The sequence below is a fragment of the Propithecus coquereli genome, unplaced genomic scaffold, assembly GCF_000956105.1.
Source record: "Propithecus coquereli isolate 6110/MARCELLA unplaced genomic scaffold, Pcoq_1.0 Scaffold227, whole genome shotgun sequence".
In the NCBI taxonomy this organism is placed as follows: Eukaryota; Metazoa; Chordata; class Mammalia; order Primates; family Indriidae; genus Propithecus; species Propithecus coquereli.
The window spans coordinates 1,424,130-1,433,313 of NW_012147808.1; positions in this window are offsets into that span (position 1 = coordinate 1,424,130).

Below are 9,184 nucleotides of genomic sequence, written 5' to 3' on the forward strand. Positions count from 1 at the left end.
TATGTAAAGAATCTCACATACTGCTCGACTCACAGTGGGAGGCATTCAATAAATGGTTATTATTAGCATTATTACTATTAGTAACATCCTTACACATATTTTAATTCTAGGCCTTATTATCTCTGCAGCTGTACCCTCCACACAATTTTTAGCTTCCCGATAGAAATCATGCATTTGGGGGCTCCAAAATGTCAGCTTAATGTCTACCCCTAATGCCTACCCCAGCACGAAAGAGATTTTCTCAGCTCCTTCCAGAAGGATGTGCAAGTGGCAGGCCCATAAGATGAGAGTGAGTGGGAACCTCAGGCCTCTGCCTTCAACTTTCTGCTTTTGGGGGAGCCCAGACCTGGGCTGACCCCCAAGGGTCAGGGAGCTGCGGAGGCCCAAGGCTGCCACGAGGTAAGAAGGAAGATGCGGGGTTGCTGTTGATAATGATGTTTTCGAGTGCTCATGGATGGCGCGGTTGCCATGGTAATGCTGCTGGCTCCGAACAAGCTGCGGCCTCTCTTGAGTTGTGAATCAGGTTCAGCTTCATTTATTAAAAAAGAAAACCAACTCCCTGACCTGTGGAGGGCAAAGCAAAGGTCCAGGTGGAGGCCGCGGCGTGAATCAGCAGGTGACTCAGCAGCATTGCACACGGTCCGAGGGCCTCCTGACGACAGCTGGACCAGCCGGCTGCAGGGCCTGGAAAAGTCCACAGGGGTAAGTGGGGAGGCCAGCAGCTCAAACCATGGCCCAGGAGAGAAAGCACAAACAGACTCCACACTGCTGGTGGGAAACCACTTAATAAGAAGCAGATCCCATTTTCTCGGCTCTGGTCCAAAGGCCACAGTCCTTCATGGGGCTCTGCCTCACTCAGGTGTGGGAGGCCTCAGGGCCCAAGGGTGGACCTTGGAAACCATGAAAATGTTCTCCCAGGGCCTGAATTTGTGGGGTGGGGCCCCTTTTCCCAGAACTTCTGCAGGGTAAAGGCAGTGATGACTCCAGCTTCGGTAGAGACTTCTGATAGAGCCTGGTCTGTGTCATCGCCCCACGGGGAGGCCCATGGTCACAGTAACAACGATACATGGGAATCGTCTTCCTTGCCTTGGACACTGTCCCAGAATCCTAGATCTACAGACATAGGGGCCATAAAACCTGCTGGTTTGCCTGGGTTCACTGTTGATCCCACTGGCTGAGGGGAAACTTGGTTTCTCCTCCCCCTCACTCCGCACCGAGCCTTGTCTCTGCCCACTGCCTTCATTACTTAGCAGAACATTACAGTGGTTAGGCCAGTGGGCGCTGAAGTCAGGGTGGATGGGTTTAAGGCCTCCTTCTGCCACTTGCTAGCTGTACAGCTGAGCCCCCATTCTCCCGTCTATAATGCAGGGGTGATAAAAATAATGGCGCCTACTCACAGGGTTGCTATGAGGATGAAATGCAATCATATTTGCATGTTCGACACAGAGCCTGGCTGGCACACAGTAAGCACTGGATAACTGTTCACTGTTGTTAACTTTTGCTCAGGCTTCATCATATCCTGCCTGGAGAGCAGCAACAGCCTCAGAACTCACTGGCTGATTAGAGTCTTGTTCACCTCCAATCTATGGCCACGCCACAACAGAGTGGTTTATGTAAAACGCAATCCTGATCACGTGACTTTCCTCTTTAAAATCCATCATGGCTCCTATTTGCCTTCAGGATAACTCTTAGAATTTCCTAGAGTGGCCTGCAAGGTCTCGACAATCTAGCCCTTGGCTACCCTCTCCACCCTGCATCTCACTACACCCTCCCGGCCTTGATAAGTTACAGCCGTACCCAACTGTTAGCAGTGTCCCCACGGTGCCAAGCTCTGCCGTGCCTCCATGATTTGTGCCTTGCTCTTCCCTTTACCGTGAATGCCCTTTCTCCTCTGTTCACCTAGGAAACACCTGCTCATCCCTCAAGACCACATCAAGAACCTCCTATCCTGTGAAATCCCCTATACTATTAAACGTTCCTGTCCTGCCCGCAAGCGCAGAGCAGACCACTCCCTCCTCTGGACCACTTTGGTACTTTCCATAAAGGCATTTATCACTTTACACTGCAATTATTGTCATCCATGCCTGTGACCCCTTTCAGCTTCTTGAAGGTAGCGCCAACTCCAATTTCTGTATCCCCAGAACATACCACGGTTCTACCACATTCACAAGAGATGTTTGTGACTCAATGAATAAATGAAGACAAAAACCCCATTTATAGAAGAGGAAACTGAGGCCCAGATTGGAGCAGTGACTTGGCTAAAGGAGAGTCCAGAAGCCCCATAACTCCAGCCACTCTGGCTCAAGGGACTGTGGACCATTCATTCATCCAACAATCACTTACTAAGTAAGCACCAGTCACACACCAGACACGTGTTGCTCTCTGGGGTACAAAGAACAAGGAGCAGTCCTGGGCCTCAGGAGCCCAAGCCAGGTGGGATAGAATGACAGGTACACAGACAGTGCCCCTGCCTTTCACCACGAGCTAGAACAGAGGGAGTAGAGGAGCTATGGGAATTCCAGGGACCTTTGATCTGGATGCGGGAGAGCGGGAAGCCACTGGCTATGGTCTGAAAGTTTGTGTCTCTCCCCTCAAATTCATATGTTGAGATTGTTACTCCCAAGGTGACAGTATTAGGAGGCAGTACCTTTGGGGGGTGATTAGGTCATGGGAGCGGAGCCCTCATGAATGGTATTAGTGACCTCATAAATGAGACCTGTGAGACACCCCTTCCCCTTCCACCGTGTGAGGACATAAAGAAAAGACCACCATCTATGAACCAGAAGACACCTTGCTGCTGGCACCTTGACCTTGGGCTTCTAGCCTCCAAAACTGTGAGAAATAAGTTTCTGTTGTTTGTAAGCCACCCAATCCATCATAGTTTTTTTTTTAATTTTTAATTATTATGGGTACGTAATAGTTGTATATCTTTATAGTGCACATGTGATGTTTTGATATAGGCATACAGTGTGAATTAATCAAATCAGGGTAATTGGGGTATCCATCACATGGTAGTTTTTTTATAGCAGCCTGAGCGGACTGTTTCTATGTCTCCATTCTCTCTCCCCAATCCCTAGAGGTCAAGTTCCTAAAGGGCAGGAGGCCAAGACAGCTGCAGTCTAGGTGCTGTCAACATAGGTGAAGAGACACCCACCCATGCACACACAAGACAGATGACAGAGCGTGCCTTTCCCCATGGGATAGGGCGGGCGGTCACAAGGACATGTCTGACCCTGTAAGTAGTCACGTTAAGAGCCCCGCATGGGAGTAAGGACGAATGAAATCAGAGAGCAGAGCATTTTCTGACAATTCACACGCACAGACCCTTTCATCCTCACCAGGCAGGCCCTACAAACGAGACAGATGCTGTTTTCTCCCCACTTTTCAGATGAACAGACTGAGACTCGGAGAGATCTAAATGACTTGCCCAACCCCACTGCCTGGTCAGTGGAAGTGCCAGCACTGAATCCATCACTCCCCAGGCATCTGCTGGGCCTGTAGTCTGTGCCAGGCCCCCTGCTGGGCACGAGGGATATGAAGGCGAGTGGGACACAGTCCCTGCCCCTCTCAGGAGCCAACTGCATAATGGCAAATGCAGTTTCTCAAGTCAGACAGAACCTGTGTTTGAATCTCAGCTTCCCCACTGACTAACCCTGTGAGCCTGAGCTGGTTGCTGACTTCTGCACCTTACATTTTGAGTCTCAGTTTCAAGCAGAACCTAGATCAAGTCAGTCTCATGCTCAAACCCTCCATCAACTCAGAGTAAAATCCAAACTCCTTGGCAGGGCCACATGAGACCCAGATGCTGCTCCCTATCCAGCGCATTTCCTACCTGGTCTACCCCTCATCCCACCCTCAGCCGCGCTGGCCCCTGGCCATGCCTGGAGCAAGACAGGTATCTCCACACTCCGACCTTTGCCCTCCTCTTCTCTGTCCTGGATGCACTTTCTCCAGAAGGACACATGGCTGACTCCCTCCCACCTCTCAGGTCTCTGTCTCCTTGCGGAGGCCGTCCCTGACCACAGTGTCCAAAATGGTGGCCCTGTCACTCTCAACTGTACTTTTCTTCAAGGCAATTAGATGATGTTATAAATAGAAGATGCTTAGTCTGGTGCCTGAAGCTTAATTGGCACATAATAATGGTAGCCGCTATTATTATTGTCATTGTTCGTATTGTTGTTGTTATTTTGTCTCTTACTGGGGAGACAGGTGTGAAAATAATCTGTGATAACCAAGCTCTTACTCCTGAGCCCTCTGCTTCACTTTGGAGCCTGAGAAGCAGCCCGTTCGTCTGCCTGAAGAGCGGGGCCCCAAATTTTTGCCCCGTCTGCCAAGGTCACCCTCTGGGTCTGGCCCTGCTGGTCAGGAGACCTCTGAGCCCCGCGTGGGCTGGGGGCAGTGGGCAGAGCCCAGACCAGGCCTCAGAAACCCGTGATTTCCCCCCCGGAACAGGCCCCACATCAAAGCCAGTCTTGGAGGGGTGAGGCCTCAAGATAAATGGAAGATTAAAGAAGGCTCAGTCTCCACAGGCCACAGGGAGAGGCAGCCGGCAGGCGACCACAGTGGGGAGGCCCTGACACAGCCCTGGCAGTGGCCATCTTGGGGGGTAAGAGGAGAGAAGGGGACCCAGGCCTGGGCCGGGAGGCCTGGGAGGGCACCTTTGCATGGGTCTGGGCTCCTCCTTATTAAATGTTGGCCAACCCCTCCTGCCCATGCCTGCTTCTTAACCCTTTCCCAGCCAGGCAGCATCAGGGAGGCTCAGGAGAGGAACGTCTGGGCCTCTCTTCCAGAGTTGGTTTGGTCATAGGGTTTGGTCATTGGGGTTTGCTCCCTCCAGCAAGAGAGCCTGTAATGAGGACCTCCTGGGCCCAGTCTTCCTCCCCAGGGAAGGTCTGTAATTAGTGCAGGAGGCGAGGCCGGGGAAGCTCAGACAATGTCATTTGAACCAGGATGAGACAGGGCTCAATTGCTAGTCTGTACATTTTTTTTTCTAGTGCCATTTCATACACAAAACTCCAGCAAGCTTAACCCTTTCCTGGTTGGGCCCGGATGCCAGGGTTTCAGCTTGGCACATTGCCCATTCCCGTGTCTGAGCTGTGCCATTCTCGCCTCCACCACACACACCCCAATTCAGGCGAGCCATGGTTTCAGACTTCCTTAACATCAGCCAGTCAGTCATCCAGCAAGGCTTTGCTGAGTGTCACCAGCTGCCAAGCACCAAGGGAAAGGGACCCAAAGGAAAGTCTCCCTTCCTGCCAACAAGGCGATGACAGTCCTCTGAGCAGGGGAGGAATGCACACTAGAAACAGGTGGCAAGCAGTACAAAACAAGGTAGATTCAGATGGTGAGGACCAGTGCAGGGCAGGGAAAGGAAGCCGCAGGGAGGCAGAGTAGACAAGATGGGCACTTGGAGGCTTAGCATATGGTAAGTGCTCTGGAAATATGTCCTGCGGGAGCTGTCTTCCTGGAGCAGAGTTCCTCTGCAATCAGGGCCTGAGGGCTGAACCCATAGTGAGAGTGGAGGCAGGCAAAGCCAGCCCCAGGTGGAGACAGATGTCAGAGCCATTGCAGGCAGAGGCTATTGCTTCCTCACAGAGCTCCTGAAACATTCATCCCAAATCCCTGAGCTACAGTTCATCTCACAGTGGACCGCAACCTGTCTGATTACGGATCTGGCCCCCACACTGGACCACAAGCAGCCTGAAGCTCTGTCTATTCACCTCCAGGCTCAGGTGCCTCAGCAATGAGCCTGGTACACAAGAGGTACTCAATAAGTGCTCTTTGAATAGATGGTTTGGCTTGGATGAGAGGGTTGGAGGAGTGTGGAAGAATCTACTTCTATAGAGTTTCCCAGAGGGGATGCAAAATGTGACCCTACTGCCCTTGCAAATCACGTCACAGTCTCCCCAACATATAAAAAGCTTCCAGGAATCAATAAGACAAGACCAACCAACAATTTTAAGAAGGTCAAAGAATATGAATAGAGATTCCAGAAAGGGAAACATAAATTGTTCTAGGACATCTAAAAAAATGTCAAATCTTGGGCACACTACAGCTCTGACTAGGGCGGTGCAAAGACAATATATATAAGCTAAACGTTTTGTACCCCCGTAATATTCTGAAATTAAAAAAAAAAGATGCTAAATCCTACTCAAGAAAATGCAAATTAAAAATACACTAGAGGCCAGGAGTGGTGGCTCACGCCTGTTATCCTAGCACTTTGGGAGGCTGAGGCGGGAAGGTCATTTGAGCCCAGGAGTTTGACACCAGTCTGAGCAAAATAGTGTATACCCCATCTCTAAAAAAAAAAAAATAGAAAAATTAGCCAGGTGTGGTGCACACATGTAGTCCCAGCTATTCAGGAGGCTGAGGCAGGAGGATCACTTGAGCCCAGGAGGTTGAGGTTGAAGTGTGCTATAATGACCCAACTGCAATCTAGCCCAGACGACAGAGCAAGACTTTGTCAAAAAAAAAAAAAAAAAACCCACTGGAAACCATTTATTATCTATCAGATTAGAAAAATTCAAAAGTTTGATAATACCCTCAGTTTGAGACACTGTAGAGAAACCAGCAATGCCATATATTGCTGGTGGGAGTGTAAATCAGTACAAGGTATTCGAGAATATCTATCAACGTTACAAATGCACGTTCTCTTTCACCCGCAATCCCACTTCTGAGAATTTATCCTACAGATACAGAGTGTCTGAAAAAGTCTATCAGCCAGGCGCGGTGGCTCACGCCTGTAATCCTAGCACTCTGGGAGGCCGAGGCGGGTGGATCATTTGAGCTCAGGAGTTCGAGACCAGCCTGAGCAAGAGTGAGACCCCGTCTCTACTAAAATAGAAAGAAATTAGCTGGACAACTAAAAATATGTACAAAAAATTAGCCGGGCATGGTGGCGCATGCCTGTAGTCCCAGCTACCCAATAGGCTGAGGCAGAAGGATTGCTTGAGCCCAGGAGTTTGAGGTTGCTGTGAGCTAGGCTGATGCCACGGCACTCTAGCCCGGGCAACAGAGTGAGACCCGGTCTCAAAAAAAAAAAGAAAGAAAGAAAAAGTCTATCATTGCAGCATTGTTTATTACACTAAAAAACTAGAAACAATCCAAATGGCAGTCATTTGGGGACAGGTAAATAAATGATGGTACATTCATACAATAGATGGCTACGTAGCTATTTAAAAAAAAGAATGAGGAAGTTCTCTAGGTACCAATAAAGGAAGATCTCCAAAATAGATGAAGTGAAAAAAAAAGATGCAAAAGAGTGTGTGTAATACCCTCATTTTCAGTAAACAAAAAAGAGAAATATCTATATGCATATATGTATGCACACATGCATACACACACACACACACACATACACACAGCATATAAGGATGCCCAAGAAAGTAATAAAATTAATTATATGTTGGTTAAAGGGTGGGAACTTAGTGGTTAGGATATAGGATGCAGAGATGGGAGGATTGCTTTTTGTCATATTCTTTTTTTGAGTCGTGTGAACGCATTATCTATTCAACAAATTTAAAAAGAAAAAAAAAAAAAAAAAAAGAAACCAAAGAAAACTCTACCTAGGACCCAGGGCTCTGGGATTCTTCCCAAGTTGCTGGTAGATCTGATTCTACCTCGGCCGGCTGCCCCTCTGTCATTTGCCTTTCCTTGGTCCTGACAGGTTTTCCTGAGACCCTGGATTCCAGCAAATGGTGCTGCCATCTCAACTCAGGCCTCAAGAGCAAAGATCATGGACTATGAAGTCAGACCAAGTCACTGTGTAACTTTGGGCAAGTTACTCCACCTCTCTGAGCTTCAAGAAAACAGGGTACCTGCCTCCAAGTGTTGTATCAAGGTGTAAACGAGAAAACTCTCAGGAAATGCTTGGTACAGATCCTGGGACATGATAAATACTATATGCTATATATATATATATTTTTTTTTTTTTTTTTTTTTGAGACAGAGTCTCGCTCTGTTGCCCAGGGCGAGTGCCGTGGTGTCAGCCTAGCTCACAGCAACCTCAAACTCCTGGGCTCCAGCGATCCTCCTGCCTCAGCCTCCCGAGTACCTGGGAGTACAGGTGCACACAACCACACCCAGCTAATTTTTCTATTTTTAGTAGAGACAGGTTCTCACTCTTTCTCAGGCTGGTCTCGAACTCCTGAGCTCAAGCGATCTTCCCACCTCAGCCTTCCAGAGTGCTAGGATTACAGACATGAACCACCATGCCCAGCCCAGGGCTCACCTGGACAGCTCCCAAGGATCGGAGTCTTTAGTCGCTGACTCTGTGTCTCTGTGTCTCCCTGCCAGTCACCCCTGGGTTGTCAGAGATGGTCATTCTCTGAGGCACCTCCAGCTACAGCCCTGAGAACAACGCTACCTTCTACTCTAGATTAGACTCATTCTTTGGGTCCCCAGGTTTGTGGAGCACCTGGGTGATGCCAGCTCCTATAAGACATGAACTCACTGATGAGTACGCATAATGCCTCCCCCGGGAACCCTAAACCTTCACCCCAGAGGACGGAGAGCCCTGGTCAGCCCCTTGATCCCAGAAGGGGAACGTTGGGGGACTGGGTTGGAATACACAGCCCTGGGGCACCCCACCCTGATCCTTGGACACTTGGCACTCACTTGCCAGAGAGCTGAGAGAAAATGTGGCTCCCCTGGGCCCATATCCATTCATTTTTCTCCAGAGAATTGGTCCACCCTTCAGATCTGGAGACTCAAGAAATGTTCCTCGGAGCATCTGGAATATATATTTGCTTTAACCAGTGATTGCCAAGGCTGAGGTTGCTGGTTTTCTGTTTGTTCTGCTCAACCCCAGAGGCTGCAGCTGGTCTCTGAGGATGGAGTGTGCCCAGGGCACCCACTCTGTGCAAGACCGGGGATGGGGGCCCCCACCTGGACCTGCTCCTCGAAGAGAGGAGCCTGGGAGAAGGCCAGTGGGGGATAAAGGCTGAGTCTGCAAAGGCCCCAGGCTCCTCCCAACTCTCCAGAAAGCCCCTGATTACTATGCAATTTGTCCAATCCCAGAGTCTGATGCCGCAGAAAGATGAAGTCACACAGAGGCAAGATCAAATTTCCAACCCTTCTGCTTAACAGCTGTGTGACCTTGCACAAATAACCTCTCTGAGCCTCACTTTCTTCACCTATGACAGTAAAGCTATTTGTGTATCTCTGTCTTGCTTCTAAAGGCATT